Source organism: Rhinoderma darwinii, chromosome 1 (genome assembly GCF_050947455.1).
Source record: "Rhinoderma darwinii isolate aRhiDar2 chromosome 1, aRhiDar2.hap1, whole genome shotgun sequence".
NCBI lineage: Eukaryota > Metazoa > Chordata > Amphibia > Anura > Rhinodermatidae > Rhinoderma > Rhinoderma darwinii.
The window spans coordinates 632,039,645-632,060,234 of NC_134687.1; the positions used below are offsets into that span (position 1 = coordinate 632,039,645).

At 42.4% G+C, this 20,590-nt stretch overlaps 1 protein-coding gene across 1 annotated transcript in view; it reads left to right on the plus strand.

Annotated features, from left to right (window-relative positions):
• The first annotated feature begins 244 nt into the window (after window positions 1-244).
• Window positions 245-20,590, plus strand: part of LOC142656882 (uncharacterized) — a 73,800-nt gene continuing 53,454 nt past the window's right edge. The window contains 1 exon segment of the mRNA XM_075831887.1: window positions 245-427. The gene's annotated coding sequence lies outside the window, so the exon portion shown is untranslated.

Genomic DNA, 20,590 nt, shown 5'->3' on the forward strand with positions numbered 1-20,590 from the left:
ATATCACGTGGTCATAATCAGAGGTCCTTTATCGGCCACATCTCTCTTATAAGCTCCGCCCCTCCGATCATGTGCTGGTGACGTAATCACAGGTCCTTCTACTACAAGTCTCTCCACTGATAAGCTCCGACCCTCTGGTCACATGGCGGTGACGTCATCACATGTCCTTCTACTACACGTCTCTTCACTGCTAAGCTCCGCCCCTCTGGTCACATGGCGGTGACGTCATCACAGGTCCTACTACACGTCTCTCCACTGATAAGCTCCGCCCCTCTGGTCCCATGGCGGTGACGTCATCACAGTTCCTTCAGCTATTGCCGAGTAAGAGGTAGAGAGCATCGCTGGTCAGTTGTTCTCTCTGTTATCAGCCATCCCTGTATGAGTGTGTGTAGAGAACTGTCAATCATTGAGTGAACCTCAGAGAGCGGTAAGTTGTTGTTTCTGGTCTTTATAGTGGTCGGATGTTTTGTGGGACGAGTCGTATTTTGTAATGACATATTATTAGGTACATACAATTTATTCATTAACTTTTATACATTTCTTGTTAATGTCGGTCACCGTGCGGTTTAAGGGAATGTTCACTCGTAGCGAATACGACCCACAACACACAAGGAAATCCGGCCGAATATTCTGCTGGAATTTCTACTAGAAAAATACAACAAGGCCGATACTCACCTCTCTGAGCGTTACCATAGCAACACGTCCCTGCTCTTCCTGCTGCTCTGTGTCCAGATGACCCCTATAATGACGTGACCTCTCAAGTCTGTGATTGGCTGCAGGGGTCACATGACGCCTTCTTTCTTATATGTGCACCCTTTAGCGTTGCTGCGAACACGCGGTTTAGCTGCAGAGGATTCTGGGAACAATACGTTTGTTGCGGAACTTGACTTTCCCATTGAAGTTAATGGGGAAATTCTGCAACAAATGCGCAGCGAATTCGCCATATAAATCCGATATTCTGCGTGTTTATAGTCCACACCGCAGGTTAAAGAGGCTCTGTCACCAGATTATCAAATCTCTATCTCCTATTGCATGTGATCGGCGCTGCAATGTAGATAACAGAAACGTTTTTTTAAAAAAATTGCTCATTTTTGGCCAAGTTATGAGCAATTTTATATTTATGCAAATGAGCTTTGAAATGGACAACTGGGCGTGTTTAACCTTGGCGTCGGAAGAGAGAAGACACCACAGCTCCAGGAGTACAGTTGAATTTGCAGCAGCATCACCATGTGCAGGTAATCATAGAAAACTCCCTAGAGACGAGCATATTAACGTTTTGGACGCCTTTCAGCCAATGTATCTTCTCTCACCGACGCCAAGGTTGAAGGACCTGTGGGTGACGTCACGCTGTGTGCCTTTAGTGAAAGAAGCTGGGTGGGAACGATGAGAAGTGTATGATGCTGATTTGTCACCATCATACACTTCTATTCACAACGCCCAGTTGTTAAAAACACTATACACGCCCAGTTGGAAATACGAAAAAAAAACACGCCCAGTTGTCCATTTCAAAGCTCATTTGCATAAATGTAAAATTGCTCATAACTTGGCCAAAAATGATCGTTTAAAAAAAAAAAAAAATGTTACTGTTCTCTACATTGCAGCGCCGATCACATCCAATAGGAGATAGCGATTTGATCATCTGGTGACAGAGCCTCTTTAACCCCTTAAAGAGCAGGCCATTTTCTGTTTTCGTTTTCCTCTCCTTGCCTAATTTTTTTATTTTTCCCTTGACTGAGCGGAGTGAGGGCTTGTTGTTGTTTTCTGTGGGGCGAGCTGTAGTTTTTAATTACTTTTTATAAAAAATAGTTTTTTACATCTAAGGTGAGCAAAAAACATCGATTCTAGCTTTTTTTACGGCGTTCATTGTGCGGGTAAATAATGTTACATTGTAATGGTTCTGACTTTTACGGATGCGGTGATACCAGTTATGTTTATTTTGTTTTTTTACGTTACTTTAGAAATAAAATGGGAAAAGGTTTTTCTTGCGTTTTTTTTCTATATTTTTTTGTGCATAACTAAAAACTAGTGATGATTAGATCGCTGGTACAATACACTGTAATACTAATGTACCGTGATTAACATTAAGGCCTTAAAGAGGCTCTGTCACCACATTATAAGTGCCCTATCTCCTATATAAGGAGATGGGCGCTATAATGTAGGTGACAACAGTGCTTTTTATTTTAAAAAAACGATCTATTTTTACCACTTTATTTTGCGATTTTAGATTTATGCTAATGAGTTGCTTAATGCCCAAGTGGGCGTAGTTTTACTTTAGACCAAGTGCGCGTTGTACAGAGGAGTGTATGACGCTGACCAATCAGCCTCATGCACTCCTCTCCATTCATTTAGGCAGCGCATAGGGATCCTGCTAGATCCTTATGTATGGTCTTCTACTAACACATTAACAATACTGAAGTGTTTAGACAGTGAATAGACATTCCACGGGATGTCTATTCACAATCTCTGCACTTCGTTACTCTGTCTGTGGTAGTTACAGCAGAGGAAGCGTGATCTCGTTGTACCCTGCCATTTACAGCGAGATCTCGCGAGATTACGCGTCCTCTGCTGTAACTACCACAGACAGAGTAACGAAGTGCAGAGATTGTGAATAGACATCCTGTGGAATGTTTATTCACTGTCTAAACACTTCAGTATTGTTAATGTGTTAGTATAGTTAGTACTGCTGTCATCTACATTATAGCGCCGATCTCCTTATGCACTGCTGGTGCAGTGTAAATGAATGGAGAGGAGTGCATGAGGCTGATTGGTCAGCATCATAAACTCCCCTGTACAACGCCCACTTGGTCTAAAGTAAAAATACGCCCACTTGGGCATTAAGCAACTCATTAGCATAAATCTAAAATCGCTAATAAAGTGGTAAAAATAGATTGTTTTTTTTAAATAAAAAGCACTGCTGTCACCTACATTATAGCGCCGATCTCATTATGTAGGAGTAAAGCCACTTATAATGTGGTGACAGTCTCTTTAAGAGCAGTAGAAAGATTGCAGACCTTTATTAGGCCCCCAGGCTTCCATGACAACCATCTGCACCCCATGATTTTGTCATGAGGGGGCGATGAGCTGTCAGTGGACCACCCCCTTTCTCTTACATCTTAGATGCTGTGGTCGCTATTGACCGCGGCATCCAAGTTGTTAAATGTCCGGTGTCAGCGTTCTCTCTGATCTTGGCTGTTAGTGTGAGGTGTCAGCCTGTAAACCTGCTCCATACTTCTCTCCTCGCACAATGACGTTCAGTGTTGTCATGGGGATGGCCGCGTTTGGACATGATGGGATACTGGCGTCTGTCTTGTTACTATCTAGAAGGGGTTTATAAATTTGCACCATTAATGTTGTACATCTGACATATTGAACCTGACATTGTAGAGAGCGGATGAGAGAAATGACGTGATGTATTATAATCTATATCTTTCTTACTAGTGACACACCGTTATCTGTACAAGACGAAGAACTATTTGTAGATTTGTTATAATTCCAGGATCGACTTTTTATGACCACGGTGGAAATAACCTTCAGTGGTGAGACAAGTATGACTCCGTATTTCACTCTCACATAAACTCGGCGGGAGACGTTGCCCTCGTGTTGGGGTCTCTCTGGAATAACTCTTACACCATCCCGCATAATGTCATCCAGTCCTGACCGGAAATGGGAAGACACTTTACAATAATGTTTCTGAACTCCTTAAACTTCACGTTGAAAGAAGTCGTAAAATATGATCATTTATAATTCCGGTCGTTATTTTTGGGGCGATAACAATTATTTATAGTTAAAAAAAAATATCCATAATAAAACATTTTGTAAGGTGTAGGTTTTTTTCTGTACACAATTCAAATTGACAACTCCTCATTACTCCACGATCTCGAGGTGAGGATGTTCTTACAGGGGAGCCCCCTCCCAAAAACTTAGGTGCCTCAGTCGATATTGACCTCAGTATCGAGGCGATTGAACGGTTGTAATCATTGTTCTCTCAGGTTTGCAGCAGGGTGTCAGGTCTTCCCCATGTTATGTGAACAACTCCTGACTGGTAAATGTCCGGTGCAGGAAGGGGTTATATTAGTAAAATACAAGTTTACACTGAATCTTATCCCACAATCTAATCCCGCAGGTTTGGCTGGAAGGGTTTTCTGATTTCCTCAGACGCTTCACTCTATCACCGCTAGTGAATGGCATAGTACACTTACCGGTGTACAGCGCTGGAAACATTCCTGCTTCACGGGGGACAGAGTACCTAGGAGGTTTGGTAGGATAGCCATTGGCTATAGTGTTTTTTTGTAAAAGGCTCATATGTCTTCAAAGGGAAAAGCTTCTAAGACCCCAACCCCCCTGCCATTGTAATGCACTTTGCGTGTACGCGGCGCAGTACTAAGTTTCCATGCTGACAGGCTGACCCAGTCTGTATTCATTGCCCTCCGCCTAAACCACCACAGGTGGTCGGCAAAACGGTTGTAGGCTTTTCCACATCAGACAGACCAAGATCACTTTCAATGAACCCCTTTATTGCCACTAATGGTGATTGCCTCGAGTTTCTACCTTCTACACTAAACCACCACAGGACTCCCCAGCTCCCACGGTTAGTTAGCATATTACCCCCAATGGGTGGCTGCCCTCACCCAGGTGGTAGATAATTTCGCCCACCTCTCTCCGGCCATGGCGGATGCCTTACAATGCTTTCCTCAGCTGTTAGCATCTCAATTGTCTGACCCCTCTCAGGCACCACAGTCCATTCAGGCTCTCAGACATTCTTCCCTGGATTGCACTCGTTCTAGTTCTCCCAGTGCATCCCGCAAGCGGGCCATGAAATCAAGGAGACATCATTATTCCTCTTTGGACAAAAATGCTGCAGGTGTCCTTCATTCTTATCATTCAAGAGATATATCTGAATCCGCTTCTTCAGGGGCGTCTCTCTCTCTGACTTAGAGTTTGAATGTAATAGAAGTGAATCCCCTCCTCCTGCTGTGAAGGATCTCCTTTAGGCAGTGAGAGATATACTTAGGATTGCAGAAGATCCTACTGAATCCCCTCCGAATGAGTTATTTATGCATCGCTACAGACGACCTCCTCTGGTCTTTTCAGATCATAATGGTTTTGACAAATTGCATGGAAACACACTGACCGGCCAGTGCACGTGTCCAAGAGTGCGAACTATATGTTTCCTTTCTCTGCTGAGTGTATTGCCAAATGGTCAGCTCACCCCAAGGTAGATGCTCCTATGGCCCAGCTTTATGAAAATGCTACCTTACCGGTTTCAGATGCTTCCACCTTAGAGGATCCTGTTGATGTTAAAGTGGAGTCTATGGCAAAGCCACTTTCAGCACGGCCGCAGCTTCAGTCAGACTCTCTTTTGCAGCATATTGGGTTAGCTTGGCTAGTATTGAACTAGCTACTCATTTACAGGACGCAATTGATTCAGGGGAATCAAGTGCATACTTCCCTGCTAGCTGCACAGCTTGTGCAGATGTCTAAATATATCTGTGACTTCTCCATCCAAGCTTCCCAAAGCTTGGCTAAGGCCATGGCTAATGCGGTAGCTGTCCTCCGTGCAATTTGGACTAGGAACTGGGATACTGACAGTGCCTCAAGGAAGACTGTTGTCACCCTTCCATTAGGATCTCCTACATGGACCTGACCTGGTCCAAATAATTTCTGAGGCTACTGGAGGAAGGAGCACTTTACTTCCACAACGTTGTCAAAGACGACGCCCAGTTCCCTCAGTCAGAAGACAAAGGTGGTTTCATTAATTTCGGTACTCGACCGCACGTCCCTTCCGAGCACAGAGACCTTCCTTCCGGTCTAGAAACTCCTGGCAACCCCGCAACAAACCTGCTCGGGCACAGCAGGCTTCCACAGCCTGAAAATTTGCTCTTACCCGAGCTGCTCCCTCGGGTGGGGGGGACGGCTGCCCTCCTTCCAGGAGACATGGCTTAAAGATGCCTGGGTGCGGGAGGTTGTGTCGACAGGCTACAAAATAGAGTTTACTTCTCGTCCACCTGGGCGTTTTTTTTTTCTGTCAACTCCCCCTTGGTTACCCTCCAGGGCCCAAGCTTTTTCTCAAGCCATTCAAAGCATCCTACATCAAAGAGTAATTGTCCCAGTACCAACTCCGGAACTGTTTAAAGGGTTTTATTCAAACCTTTTCACAGTAGAAGAGAACAACGGATTTCTTAGACCCATTTTGGATCTAAAACATCTCAATCGATATGTGAAGAGACTAAGGTTTTGCATGGAGTCTCTGCGATTGGTGGTTGCTTCCTTGGAGGTCAACGAGTTCCTGTCCTCAATGGACATGAAGGATGCTTATCTTCATGTTCCCATTGCTCAAATACATCAGCATTTCCTGCGCTTTGCAGTAGGTTCCGAGCATTCCCAGTTTGTGGCCCTCCTGGTTGGGCTTGCCACGGCTCCAAGGGTCTTCACCAAGGTCATGGCAGCACCCATGGCCCTCCTCAGATCCAGGGGATAGCGGTTATCCCATATTTGGACAATCTTCTGGTGAAGGCACCTTCCAAACAGGACAACTTGGATAGCCTCAAAATTACACTGGATTGTCTCAGCAGATTCGTATGGCTGATGAACAGCACCAAGTCATCCCTCACTCCTTCTCGCAAAATGGAGTTTCTAGGGCTAGTCCTGGATACACAGGCAGCCAGGATATTGCCACCCAGGTACAAAATCTCCACTCGGACAGGGAGTGACAGTACTCCACAAGAATGCTCCTTTCTCAATTTGCTTCTGCATTAAAGTCTTGGGGACGATAGTCTCAACCTTCAAGGCAGTCCCATTTGCTCAATTTCACCCCAATCTCTACAGCTGGCAATTCTATCTTGTTGGGACAAGTCTCCGGACTCCTTGGAACTGATTATCAGTCTGCCCCTTCAGTCAAGAGGGAGCTGCTGTGGTAGATGTCTTTCTCCAACATCAATTAGGGAAAACCCTTCACAACTATCCTCAGGCAAGTCATCCCAACAGACGCAAGTTTGTCCGGGCGGTCTTCTGGGGGGCGGTCTGACCCAGAAGCTCAGCTCCAGATAAACATCTTGGAGCTGAGGGCCAACTTCCTGGCTCTGTCTCACTGGACGTCTCATCTCCAGGGTCCTCCAGTGCGCATACAGACAGACAACTCTACAGCAATGGCCTACCTCAATCATCAGGGAGGTACAAGAAGCAGGACTTTATGGAAATAAATTGACAAGATCCTTCGCTGGGCAGAACAAAATGACCCAGCAATCTCCGCAGTGCACATTCCAGGAGTAAACAACTGGGATGCAGATTACCTGAGCTGAGAATGCCTGGATACCGGAGAAAGGTCTCTTCATCCAGAGATTTTTCTTTGCTTTTGCATTTGGTAGGGTTTTTCTGACGTGGATCTTTTCGCCCCTCCCCTCAATCACAAGTGACCAGACTACATCACCAGAACCAGGGATGCCAGGGAAATAGGAGCCGATGCTCTGGTTCTCCCTTGGTCGTCCTTCAACCTCATTTTATCTTTTTACTCCCCTTCCACCCCTGCCTTGATTGCGGAAAAAGATCAAGGACGCAGGAATCCCAACCATTCTGGGGGCCCCAGACTGCCCTTGCAGAGCTTGGTACACGAATTTCATGCTCCTATTTGCAAACGCCCCGTAGCCGCTTCCTCAGCGGCACAACCCTCTTTCCCAAGGTCCAATATTACACTCTGCTCTACCTCTGCTGCGTTTGATGGCTTGGCTGTTGAAACTGCGGTTTTGAAGATCAAAGATTTCTCTGATCCGGTCATTCAGACCATGATTACGGCCTGGAAGACTCAATCCCTAAAGGATTTAGCATCGCACTTGGTTGGCTTATTTTAAGTGATGTGAATCCCATCAGTTCCAACCCCCCCCCCCCTCCCCCGTTTTTTCATCCCGTGTATTCTGGCCTTCCTCCATGTCGTTTTGGATCTTGGAATCAGATTGGCTATTTTTAAGGGGCAGGTTTCAGCCCTATCTATTCTTTTGCAACACATTTTGGCTTTCCGCTCTCCAGTTAAGACTTTTTTGCAGGGAGTCGCACATTCTGCTCCTCCTTTATCATTCTCCTCTGGAACCTTGGGATCTTAATCTGGTCCTTGACGCTCTCCAGACTGCACCCTTCAAACTTTTGTGGGAACTTTCTCTCTGGATCTTATCCTGGTAGGTAGTTTTCCTTGTGCCTTTCACCTCTATCCCTAAGGTTTCTGAGCAGGCAGCCTTGTCCTGCAAACCTCAGTTAACGTTTTTTCTTAGGGACAAGGTGGTGCTACATCTAGTGCCATCTTTCCTTTCTAAGGTGGTTTCCTCCTTCCATCCTAATGGGGACACTGACCATCCTCCGTTTTGTCCAAAATCTTCTCATCCAGGTGAACACATTGCTTGGATGTCGTTAGAGCCCTTCGGGTCTATATTGCAGATAGGAGTTCTTCTGGAAATCGGGCTCCCTATTTGTTGTTTCTGAGGGCCCTCTTAAAGGTGGTCCGGCTTCAAGGACTGGATCAGGTTGGCTGCTAAAAGGGCCTACTCTGTTTAAGGGTAGGGTACCTCCCTTCCGGGTTTCTGCTCATTCTACCAGGGCAGTTGGGGCTTCCTGGGCGGTGCGGCATCAGGTTTCTACCCTTCAGGTCTGTAAAGCCACCACCTGGTCCTCGTTACATACTTTTTTGAGGTTTTATAGGAACCATTATTTGGCCTCTTCTGTTGCCAGTTTGGGTCAGATGGTGTTGAAAGCAGTTGTGGTTTAGGCTGCTCTCATGGCTATGGTTCTTTTTTCCCACCCTAAGGGACTGCTTTAGGACGTCCCATGGTACGGTGTCTCCTAGTGAATACGTTAACAAGAAAACAGAATTTTTGTACGTACCAGTAAAATCCCTTTCTCGTTGAATTGGGGACACAGGTCCTGCCCTATTTCTTTATCGCAATGTTTTTGGGCTTTTTGAGGTTGCTTTTCTCATTGGAAACATATTGTGTTAAACCTTCTCTGCTCTCCTACTGCTCTTGGTACAAACTGAGGAGCTGAGTGCTCAGCAGAGGGTATAGCCCAATGGGCGGAGCCACACCTTTTTTATTAAAACGTTTTTAATATTTACCTGGTGTCAGCGGCCTATACCCACGATACTGTGTCCCCCAGTGAATTCAACGAGAAAGGGATTTTGCTGGTAAGTACAAAAATCCTGTTATCAATCTGCTCTGCTCCACCTGCGCTATAACATAAAAGATCACACTGCATGTTCCCTTTATATATAATGTCACCTCAGCTGCTGCAGATCCTCACAGTTCATATGTACATATTTCAGACCGTCCCTATCTGTCCCAGCGTGTTTCTTCCAGACCTTGCATAGGGCCATAACTAAATTTGTCTGGGGCTCCTCTAAGCCTCGCATTCGTTTTTCTGTCCTTAGCCGGCCGAAAGTGGAGGGGGGCGCGGGTCTACCAGACTTTAAACGCTACCATCAAGCTGCGATCCTCATGAGATTGGTGGACTGGTTCCGCTCAGATGTGGGTAAGCAATGGGTGCGCATTGAGAGGGCTATGTCTTCCTTTGCACTATCTTCTTTGCCTTGGTTGACTTCTCCCCAGCGACCAACGTCTTCTCTGCCTTTCCTCACACGTCAATTTCTTGTAGTTTGGGAGCGGATTGTGGGGTCTCTGGATCTTGCTCACCGTCCAGGTCCTTTGACTCCTCTTTTTGATAACCCTTCCTTCCCTCCAGTGGTGGGTGTGGACACATTCCTCTGTTGGGAGAGACAGGAGGGAGGATATTTGGCTAAGACACTTACACCTGATGGTGCAATCTTGTCGCTGACTGCTGTTTCTGAGGCCTGCCCGGGGAGACTATCAATTTGGTGGTCCTATTTTCAGTTGCGTTCATATCTCTCTTCCATGGGTGATTGTCTTGTGTTGCTACGGGATAAGACTCCTCTGGAACATTATTTGACTTTGACTTCTTCTGCTCCTTCTCATGTGTTGTCCTATTTACATGGGATCCTCCTACCTAGATACTCTTATTCTCAGTTGACATTCACCACAGCGTGGGATGAGGAAATGGGGGGTTCGACATTCTGAGGAGGACTGGGAAACTTCTTTCTTTCTGGCTCATAAGTTACCTACTTCTTGTTTTGCTCAGGAGATAAACTACAAGATACTTACCAGATGGTACCGTTGTCCTTCCTTGTTGGATAGGATATTTCCTGATGTGTCTGCCGATTGTTGGAGGTATAGGGAGGCTCCTGGAACTATGTTGCACATTTGGTGGGATTGCCCCAAGCTCCGTCCCTTTTAGGAAAAAATCTTTGATGTTGGTAACAAGCTTTTCAGCACTGAGGTTCCAACTTCGGCTTCTGTCGGATTACTGTCCATGGTTCCTGCATCACTCCCACACCTCAAAAAGGGTGTCTTTAGGCATTTTATGACCGCAGTTAGAACGGTAATCCCACGTCATTGGAAGTCTAGTACTGTGCCTTCTTTGAAGGAATGGGTAACGGAGCTGAATGGGATTATGAGGATGGAGGAGCTGATGTCTGCTGACCGTGGTAAATCCGAGATTTTTCTTCAAACTTGGGCAGTATGGTCTGGATTCCGGGGTGGTGCTGATCTGCCTCTTTGGTTGGATGGCCTCTATTGAACGCTTATATAGCCAAACTTTGTGTGCTTTGTTTGTGTTTCCCTTTGTCGTCTTGTGTCTATGTAACTTTACGTTTAAATCTGCACTTATAAATGTCATTATTGTTCCATTTTTGGAACTGGTTTCCCAACATATTGCACTACTTTTGCTGTGAAAATGGTACTGTTATTTACTATTGAATTTCTTATTTGCTTCCTTTGCCTTGCTGGTTGGCTTGGGAGGCTACCGCCTACCAATGTTCTTATGTTTCTGTAAAAATTTCTACGATGTGAATTTCTTGAATTTATTGTATTGCACTGTGTGCAAACTTTTGCAATTTTGTGTAATGTTTTATGCTCTGTTACATTTTCGAAATAAAAATCTTTGATAAAAAAACAAACAAACTGACTGCATAGTGTGCACCATGACTTGTGAGATGTCAGCAATGTCTCCCCTGTATCCGCCATGTGTCAGGAGACAGGTCTTCATTGTCTGGGGGGGGTGTCTTTATATTACTCTTCTAAGCTAAAAATTCTTGAGATATGCCATAAATAGGAAAGAATGCAAGAGATGGATCCAGCGCCAAAACAAGGAAAGTGTTTAAAAGGGAAACTCTGTTCCAATTTTATTCCATAAATGTATTTTAAAATTAAAAATATATATTCCAGGTACAAAAGGTGGTTGTGGGTATAGGCGGTGCCTACGTGTTTCGGATGACTGCGGTGTCCTTATTCATGGCTTGTTTAAACCAGGTAACATACAACTGGGGTTTATATCCGATCACACACGTGAATTGGATTGCGGTCCAGAGAGAAAATCATTTGGAACGCAAAAGAACTTCTGTATTTGGCACTGATGCATGGGGAGTATCAAATTGAATTGAATAGCACGATCAAGTTAATGATTGATTTGTGTTAAAGAGGCTCTGTCACCAGATTCTCAAATCCCTATCTCCTATTGCATGTGATCGGCGCTGCAATGTAGAGAACAGAAACGTTTATTTTTGGCCAAGTTATGAGCTATTTTATATATATATATATGCAAATGAGCTTTGAAATGGACAACTGGGCGTGTATTGTGTTTTTAACTGGGCGTGTTTACTTGTTTTACTAACTGGGCGTTTTTAATAGAAGTGTATGATGCTGACCAATCAGTGACCAGTCAGCATCATACACTTCTCTCCATTTACACAGCAGCATCACGTTCTTACTAGAACACAATGTGCAGCCACATACACAAGTGTCCTGATAATGGATACACATGACCTCCAGCCTGGACGTCATGTGTATTCATTATCAGGACACTTGATTAACGTTAATTTCTGTGTATGTGGCTGCACATCGTTCTAGTAAGAACGCGATTCTGCTGTGTAAATGAATGGAGAGGAGTGCATGATGCTGACTGTTCACTGATTCGTCAGCATCATACACTTCTATTCACAACGCCCAGTTAGTAAAACCAGTAAACACGCCCAGTTAAAAACACAATACACGCCCAGTTGTCCATTTAAAACCTCATTTGCATATATATATATATATATAAAATAGCTCATAACTTGGCCAAAAATGAACGTTTTTAAAAAAACAAAACAAACGTTACTGTTCTCTACATTGCAGCGCCGATCACATGCAATAGGAGATAGGGATTTGAGAATCTGGTGACAGAGCCCCATGGCATGTTATTTTACTGATAGTTTAACTCCTTAATGACCGGGCATGTTTGTACCTTAATGACCAAGCCAGATTTGTCAAATCTGGTATGTCTGACTTTATCAGAGAATAACTCTGTGAAAGTTTTGAATATCCAAGTAATTCTGACATTGTTTTTTCGTCAGATGTTGTACTTTATTTTAGTGGTAAAAGTAGACTGATACGATTTGCGGAAATTAATTAAAAAATAGAGAAATTGAAGAAATTTTGTAAAAATGATCATTTTTCCCTATTTTTAACTGCAATATGTCACATATGTACATACATACTGCACAATTTTTTTTATTAAATATATATTTCCATCTCTTTACTCTATTTTGGCAGCACTTTTGAAAAAATTATTTTTTTTTTGAGCAATTTGGAAGACTTACAAATTTAGTAATCATTTTATACATTTTGAAGTACGTTTTGTTTTCCTGCACGAAGCCAGGTTTTCAGAGGCTCATAGGTGTCAGAATGGTGGAAACCCCCACAAGTGACCCCATTTTGAAAACTACACCCCTTAAGGTATTTATTAAGGGGTGTTGTAAGTATTTTGACCCCACAGTTTTTTTGTAAGAATTCATGCAAAGCAGGCGTAAAAAAATATAATTTCACTTTTTTCATAAAAGTATCACTTTGAAGACCGATTTCTGTGTAAAGTGACCATGAGAATGAAGAAACACACCCCAAAATATATCACCCTGTTTCTCCTGTTTTCAAAAATGCCCCCATTGTGACCCTAATGCATTGCTTGGACACACGACAGGGCCCGAAAGGAGGGAGCACCCGGAGGCTTTCAGGACTCATATTTTGCTTGAAAATATTTTAGGCCCCACTGTACATTTGGAGAGGCTTTGAGCTGCCAGAACGATAGAAACTCCCCATAAACTACCCCATTTCGAAAACTAGACCCCATAACGTAATTATTTAGGTGTATAGTAATTATTTTGACCCCACAGTTCATTGCTAAATTTAATGCATATCAGGTGAAAAAAAAAATAATTTCACTTTTTCATAAAAGTATTTGTTTGAAGACCCATTTCTTTGTAAAGCGAACATGAAAATGAAGAAACACACCCCACAATCTATCACCCTCTTTCTCCTGTTTTCAAAAATACCCACATTGTGGCCCTAATGCGTTGTTTGGACACACAGCAGGGCCCCAAAGGAAGGGAGCACCCGGAGGCTTTCAGGACTGATATTTTGCTTGAAAATGTTTTAGGCCCCACTGTACATTTGGAGAAGCTTTGAGTTGCCAGAACGATAGAAACTGCCCATAAACGACCCCATTTCGAAAACTAGACCCCTTAAGGTATTTATCTAGGGGTATAGTTAGCATTTTGACCACACAAGTTTTTCGCTAAATATATTGGAATTAGTCTGTAAAAATTAAAATGTACTTTTTTTCTGAAACATCATAGACATTTTTATTATTTACAAGGAATAACGAAGAAAATGCACCCCAACATTTGTAAAGTAATGTCTCCCGATTACGACAATACCCCATATGTGGTAATAAACTGCTGTTTGGACCCACAGCAGGGCTCAGAAGGGAAGGAGCGCCATTTGGATTTATGATTTTGCTGGAATGGTTTTCGGTGCCATGTCGCATTTGCAATGCACTGGAGGGACCAAAACAGTGGAAACCCCCCAAAAGTGACCCCATTTTGGAAAAACCTTCAAGGAATTTTTCTAGGGGTATAGTGAGCATTTACACCCCACGGGTCTTTTGCAGAGTTTATTAGAATTAGGGCGCGAAAATTCATACCAACATTTTTTCCACTAAAATGTTGCATTTTCTCATTTTCACAAGGGATAAAGGAGGAAAAAAACAACCATTTTTTATAAAGCAATGTCTCCCGAGTACGGAAATACCCCACATGTGGTCAAAAGTTTTTTCATTAGAAATGAATTAACCCTTTCAGGACTGATCCAGTTTTTGCTTTCTTATTTTAGATTTTCCCTCCCCGCTTTCCAAGAGCCATAACTTTTTTATTTTTCCATCAATAGAGTGGTGTGAGGGCTTATTTCTTGCGGGAGGAGCTGCAGTTTTTATTGGTACCATTTTTTGGTACATAAAAATTGATTCAAAAGTTGTATTACATTTTTTTTTAGAGCGAAGGTGACAAAAAAAAACAAACTGCGATTTTTGGCGGTTTCAATTATTACATTTTTTTAAGGTGTGCACTGTGCAAATTAAATAATGGTATATTGTAATAGTTTGGACTTTTACGGACGTAGCGATACCAATTTTGTTCATTTTTTTACATTACTTTAGAAGAAAAATGCGAAAAGGTGTTTTGTTTTTTTAACTTAAAAAAAAAAATTCTCACTACTAATAACTATAATTCTTCTACACATTTTATTAATCAATCCCCTTAGGGGACTTGATCCAGCGATCATTGGATCACTGGTACAATACACTGCAATACTAATGTATTGCAGTATATTGTTATTCTTACAGGCTTCTGTAACAGAGCGATCGCTGTACCTGTCCGTTAGTACCGAGGGGGCCTGCTGTAATACACAGCCGACACCCGCAGCTTATGGAGCGGGCTCAGCACGTGACCCGGCTCCATACATCAACCGCCGCATCATGACGGGCAATTAAGTCATAGTGCGCAAAGGGGTTAATGCGCAGCGGATGGTTCAAAGTGAAAATTGCAATTTTCCACTGATACGCCATTTTAGTGCATAATATGTTGTGCCCAGTTTGTGCCACAGAAGACAAATACCTCATAAAACGTTAAGCGGGTTCTCTCGGGTATGGCGACGCCGTATGTGTGGGCGCAAACTGCTGCTTGGGCACGCTGCAGGGCTCAGAAGGGAGGGACGCCATTTTGCTTTCGGAGCGCAGATTTTGCTTGGTAGTTTTTCTGTTTTGGATTTCGCTGGTATTTCAGTTTATAATGTGGGGGGCATGTGTAATCTGTGCGGGGTACATCAGGGCATAATAAGAGGGTACAATAATGGGGTAAATAAATAATATTTCATAGATATGTGGCCGGTGTCGCACTGATAAATGGCGCCCGATCTTATCCGCTTTTGGACACTCTGCATATTTTGCATGGCCATATTCTGAAAGCCAGAACTTTTTTATTTTTTCACGACCGGAGCTGCGTGAGGGCTTATTTGTTGCGGGACAATCTGTCGTTTTCATTGGTACCATTTTGGGGTACATGCGATTTTTTTTTTTTTTTTTTTTTTATCACTTTTTGTTCAATTTTTTTGCAATCCTGAGTAGAAAACAGGAATTCTGACACCGTTTTTAGGTTTTCTTTTTGCGGCGCTCACCGTACCCTATAAATGACATTTTTACTTTATTCTGCGAGTTGGTACGGTTACGGCGATACCATATGTATATAGGTTTGGTCCTTTTTTTTTGCGTTTGCACAATAAAATGACTTATTTATAAACAAAAAAAATTTCTGTGTGCCCATATTCTGAGAGCCGTAATTTTTTTATTTTTTAGTCAAAAAAGCTGTGTAAGGGCTTGTTTTTTGCGGGACGGATAGAAGTTTTTATTGGTACTATTTTCGGGAACATGCGACTTTTTGATCACTTTTTATTCTCTATTTAGGGAGCGGTGGTGACCCAAAAAATTGTGATTCTGTCGTCGTTTTTTATTGATTTTTTTTGGGGTGTTCATCGTGCGGGGAAAATAGCATTATAGTTTTATAGTTGGGGTCGTTACGAACGCGGTGATACCAAATATGTGTACTTTTTTAACGTGTTCATTTTTTTTCTATAATAAAAGTCTTATTATAGGAAAAAAAGCATTTTGTGTTTATATCACTTATAACTTTTATTTTTACACTTATTTTTAAAACATTTTGATTACTTTTTTTTACTTTTTTCACTTGTCCCACTAGGGGACACTTAGTCTTGCAGCTCTGATCGCTGCTGGAGTACATTACACTACACACGTAGTGTAATGTACTCTAACTGTCATTGTGACGTGACTGTCACACTGACAGGAAGCAGAGGAGGAACGGCCGGAGGCTGCTCCTCCGAGGCTTCCGTGCATGGCAACCCGGAGGTCATTATCTGACCTCCGATTGCCGTGACAAGCATCGGTAGCCCCCACGATCACTTCGTGGGGGCTGCCGATGTGCTTTAAACCACTTAAATGCGGCGACGGCAATCCGTCGCCGCACTTAAGGGGTTAACTGCCGAAAGCAGCGGCGATGGTCCGCTGTCCGGCGAGACTGATGTCTCAGCTGTCTAGGACAGCTGTCAGCGCGCGTCTGTCACTCTGTGTTTACACAGAGTGACAGTTTGAAATGCGGACGAAAATGCACGTCCTGGTGCGGGAACTAGCAGCCGACCAGGACGTGCATTTTCGTCCTTGGTCGTGAAAGGGTTAAGATTCTGACAGTGTGTCATAATTGTATTGATGAGTGCTATTTGGCCGGATGTAAACCCCGAGAACCACTGATGACTCACACTACAATAATGTAGGAAAAAGAGGCTAAAACCATCCACGTAAACATCCATAGATGATAGTACAGTAGTGATAAAAGTAAAATTCAATACTAGTTGGGAAGTACATAAACAATCAAAGGCACTATAATATAAATACATAGTATAGATCATTGGAGCATTTAATGGTGTACAATATAAGTGGCATAAGACATGTTACAATTTTGTCATTTTACCTTCTATGTTTGGAATAATATTTTATGCTCAGTGATCATATGAATTACCTCTATTGCAAAAAGGTGTCTTTGATGCATGAATTAGTACAGTGACTCGTGAGTTTAAATATTTGAAATTCTCTTATTAACAGAAAAGACTATTTAATGACAAATACCGATTCATATCTAGTAGTGGAACATTAACTCTTTTTTTTTAGGTTAAGACCCTTGGGGACTCTGGTTTTGAGTCTGTATATCCAGAAATCTACTCTCCTTAGTATTTTATGTTTAAGATTGAATCCCCGTTTGGGGGTATAGATCTATTCTATGGCGTAACATTTAAATGTGGTAGTTAATCTATTATGATGGGTTTATGAAATGTTTTGCAACATTAGAGATATTGGTGATATTCGGGTTTCTGATATAGCCTAGGTGTTCCAGTATTCTGGTTTTGAATTTACGACCTGTACATCCTATATATTTCAGATTACACAACACATTCGATGCTGTAGATCACTGACTCGCTATTGCAGTTAATGAAATTTTTTATTGAAACATATTGGTTCCGTCAGAATCGAAAAAACTTTTTGGGGAATCACATAACAGCAAATTTTACAAGGGTTAGAGCCACATCTAAAGAAACCTTTGTGTTCTAGCCAGGTTGTTGTGGTCTCATTAGAGGAGAAAAAGGAAGGAGAAAAATAGCTGCCAAGGGAAGGAGCTTTACATGCAACTATTCTACAGGGTGGGCCATTTATATGGATACACCTAAATAAAATGGGAATGGTTGGTGATATTAACTTCCTGTTTGTGGCACATTAGTATATGGGAGGGGGGAAACTTTTCAAGCTGGGTGTTGACCATGGCGGCCATTTTGAAGTCGGCCATTTTGTATCCAACTTTAGTTTTTTCAATGGGAAGAGGGTCATGTGACACATCAAACTTATCGAGAATTTCACAAGAAAAACAATGCTTGGTTTTAACGTTACTTTATTCTTTCATGAGTTATTTACAAGTTTCTGACCACTTCTAAAGTGTGTTCAAAGTGCTGCCCATGGTGTTGGATTGTCAATGCAACCCTCTTCTCCCGCTCTTCACACACTGATAGCAACACCGCAGAAGAAATGCTAGCACAGGCTTCCAGTATCCGTAGTTTCAGTTGCTGCACATCTCGTATCTTCACAGCATAGACAATTGCCTTCAGATGACCCCAAAGATAAAAGTCTAAGGGGGTCAGATCGGGAGACCTAGGGGGCCATGCAACTGGCCCACGACGACCAATCCACTTTCCAGGAAACTGTTTATCTAGGAATGCTCGGACCTGACACCCATAATGTGGTGGTGCACCATCTTGCTGGAAAAACTCAGGGAATGTGCCAGCTTCAGTGCATAAAGAGGGAAACGCCTCATCATGTAGCAATTTCAGATATCCCGTGGCCTTGAGGTTTCCATTGATTGTCTATGCTGTGAAGATAAGAGATGTGCAGCAACTGAAACTACGGATACTGGAAGCATGTGCTAGCATTTCTTCTGCGGTGTTGCTATCAGTGTGTGAAGAGTGGGAGAAGAGGGTTGCATTGAAAATCCAACACAATGGGCAGCACTTTGAACACATTTTATAAGTGGTCAGAAACGTGTAAATAACTCATGAAAGAATAAAGTAACGTTAAAACCAAGCACACCATTGTTATTCTTGTGAAATTCTCGATAAGTTTGATGTGTCACATGACCCTCTTCCCATTGAAAAAACTAAAGTTGGACACGAAATGGCCGACTTCAAAATGGCCGCCATGGTCAACACTCAGCTTGAAAAGTTTCCCCCCTCCCATATACTAATGTGCCACAAACCGGAAGTTAATATCACCAACCATTCCCATTTTATTTAGGTGTACCCATATAAATGGCCCACACTGTACAACCATCTTTTAAGATGCCCTCCAGTAGATCGTCTTCATTCAAAATTGGTAAGTATTTAGTGATAATTCCTTTTATTTCAGTGGATTGGTTACTTTGTTGAAGGATTAAGGTTGGTTTATTTGGATCAGATTTTGTGGAGGGATTGGATTTGAATAGTAAAGCAGCTCTTGGTTTGTTTTTTTTGAGGTGATAATATCTGCTCTTTTTTAGGGTCCAATTAGGGTACCCTCTTTTGTGCAGCCTGTCACAAATTTGTTGTTGTTCCGATTTGTAATATCTATGGGAGCTGCAATTGCGTTTGGCTCTGTACATCTCACCCACTGGGATGGATGTGATGGTCTGTCTTGGATGATTACTTTTGGCATGTAAGATTGTATTGCCGGATATTGGGTTACGGAAAGTTTTAGTATGTACTTGCTCCCCTTCTATTCCTTTTAGTTCTAAATCTAGGAACACTATATTATTTTTGTCAAAAGAATGAGTAAATTTGAGATTGTATGTGTTAGAGTTGAGATAGTGGGAGGAAATGTTCATGTTCTCAGTACACAATCCGTTTGGGAATAATGTACATTGGTACGGCAGATAGATAGACGACCTCCTGTCCACATGGGAGGGACAGGTATCTGCCATACCTGAATTCATTGACTATCTCAACTCTAACAATCTCAAATTTACTCATTCTTTTGACAAAAATAATATAGTGTTCCTAGATTTAGAACTAAAAGGAATAGAAGGGGAGCAAGTACATACTAAAACTTTCCGTAAACCAATATCCGGCAATACAATCTTGCATGCCAAAAGTAATCATCCAAGACAGACCATCACATCCATCCCAGTGGGTGAGATGTACAGAGCCAAACGCAATTGCAGCTCCCATAGATATTACAAATCGGAACAACAACAAATTTGTGACAGGCTGCACAAAAGAGGGTACCCTAATTGGTCCCTAAAAAAGAGCAGATATTATCACCTCAAAAAAAACAAACCAAGAGCTGCTTTACTATTCAAATCCAATCCCTCCACAAAATCTGATCCAAATAAACCAACCTTAATCCTTCAACAAAGTAACCAATCCACTGAAATAAAACGAATTATCACTAAATACTTACCAATTTTGATGGAAGACGATCTACTGGAGGGCATCTTAAAAGATGGTTGTAGAATAGTTGCACGAAAAGCTCCTTCCCTTGGCAGCTCTTTTTCTCCTTCCTTTTTCTCCTCTGAGACCACAACAACCTGGCTAGAACACAAAGGTTTCTTTAGATGTGGCACTAACCCTTGTAAAATTTGCTCTTATGTGATTCCAAAAAAAGTTTTTTTCGATTCTGACGGCACCAATATGTTTTCAATAAAAAATTACATTAACTGCAATAGGGAGTCATTGATCTACTGCATCGAATGTGTTGAGTGTAATCTGAAATATATAGGATGTACAGGTCGTAAATTCAAAGCCAGAATACTGGAACACCTAGGCTATATCAGAAACCCGAATATCACCAATATCTCTAATGTTGCAAAACATTTCATAAACCCATCGTAATAGATTAACTACTACATTTAAATGTTACGCCATAGAATAGATCTATACCCCCAAACGGGGGGGGGGGGGGGCAATCTTAAACATAAAATACTAAGGAGAGAAGCTTTCTGGATATACAGACTCAAAACTAGAGTCCTCAAGGGTCTTAACCTAAAAAAAGAGTTAATGTTCCACTACTAGATATGAATCGGTATTTG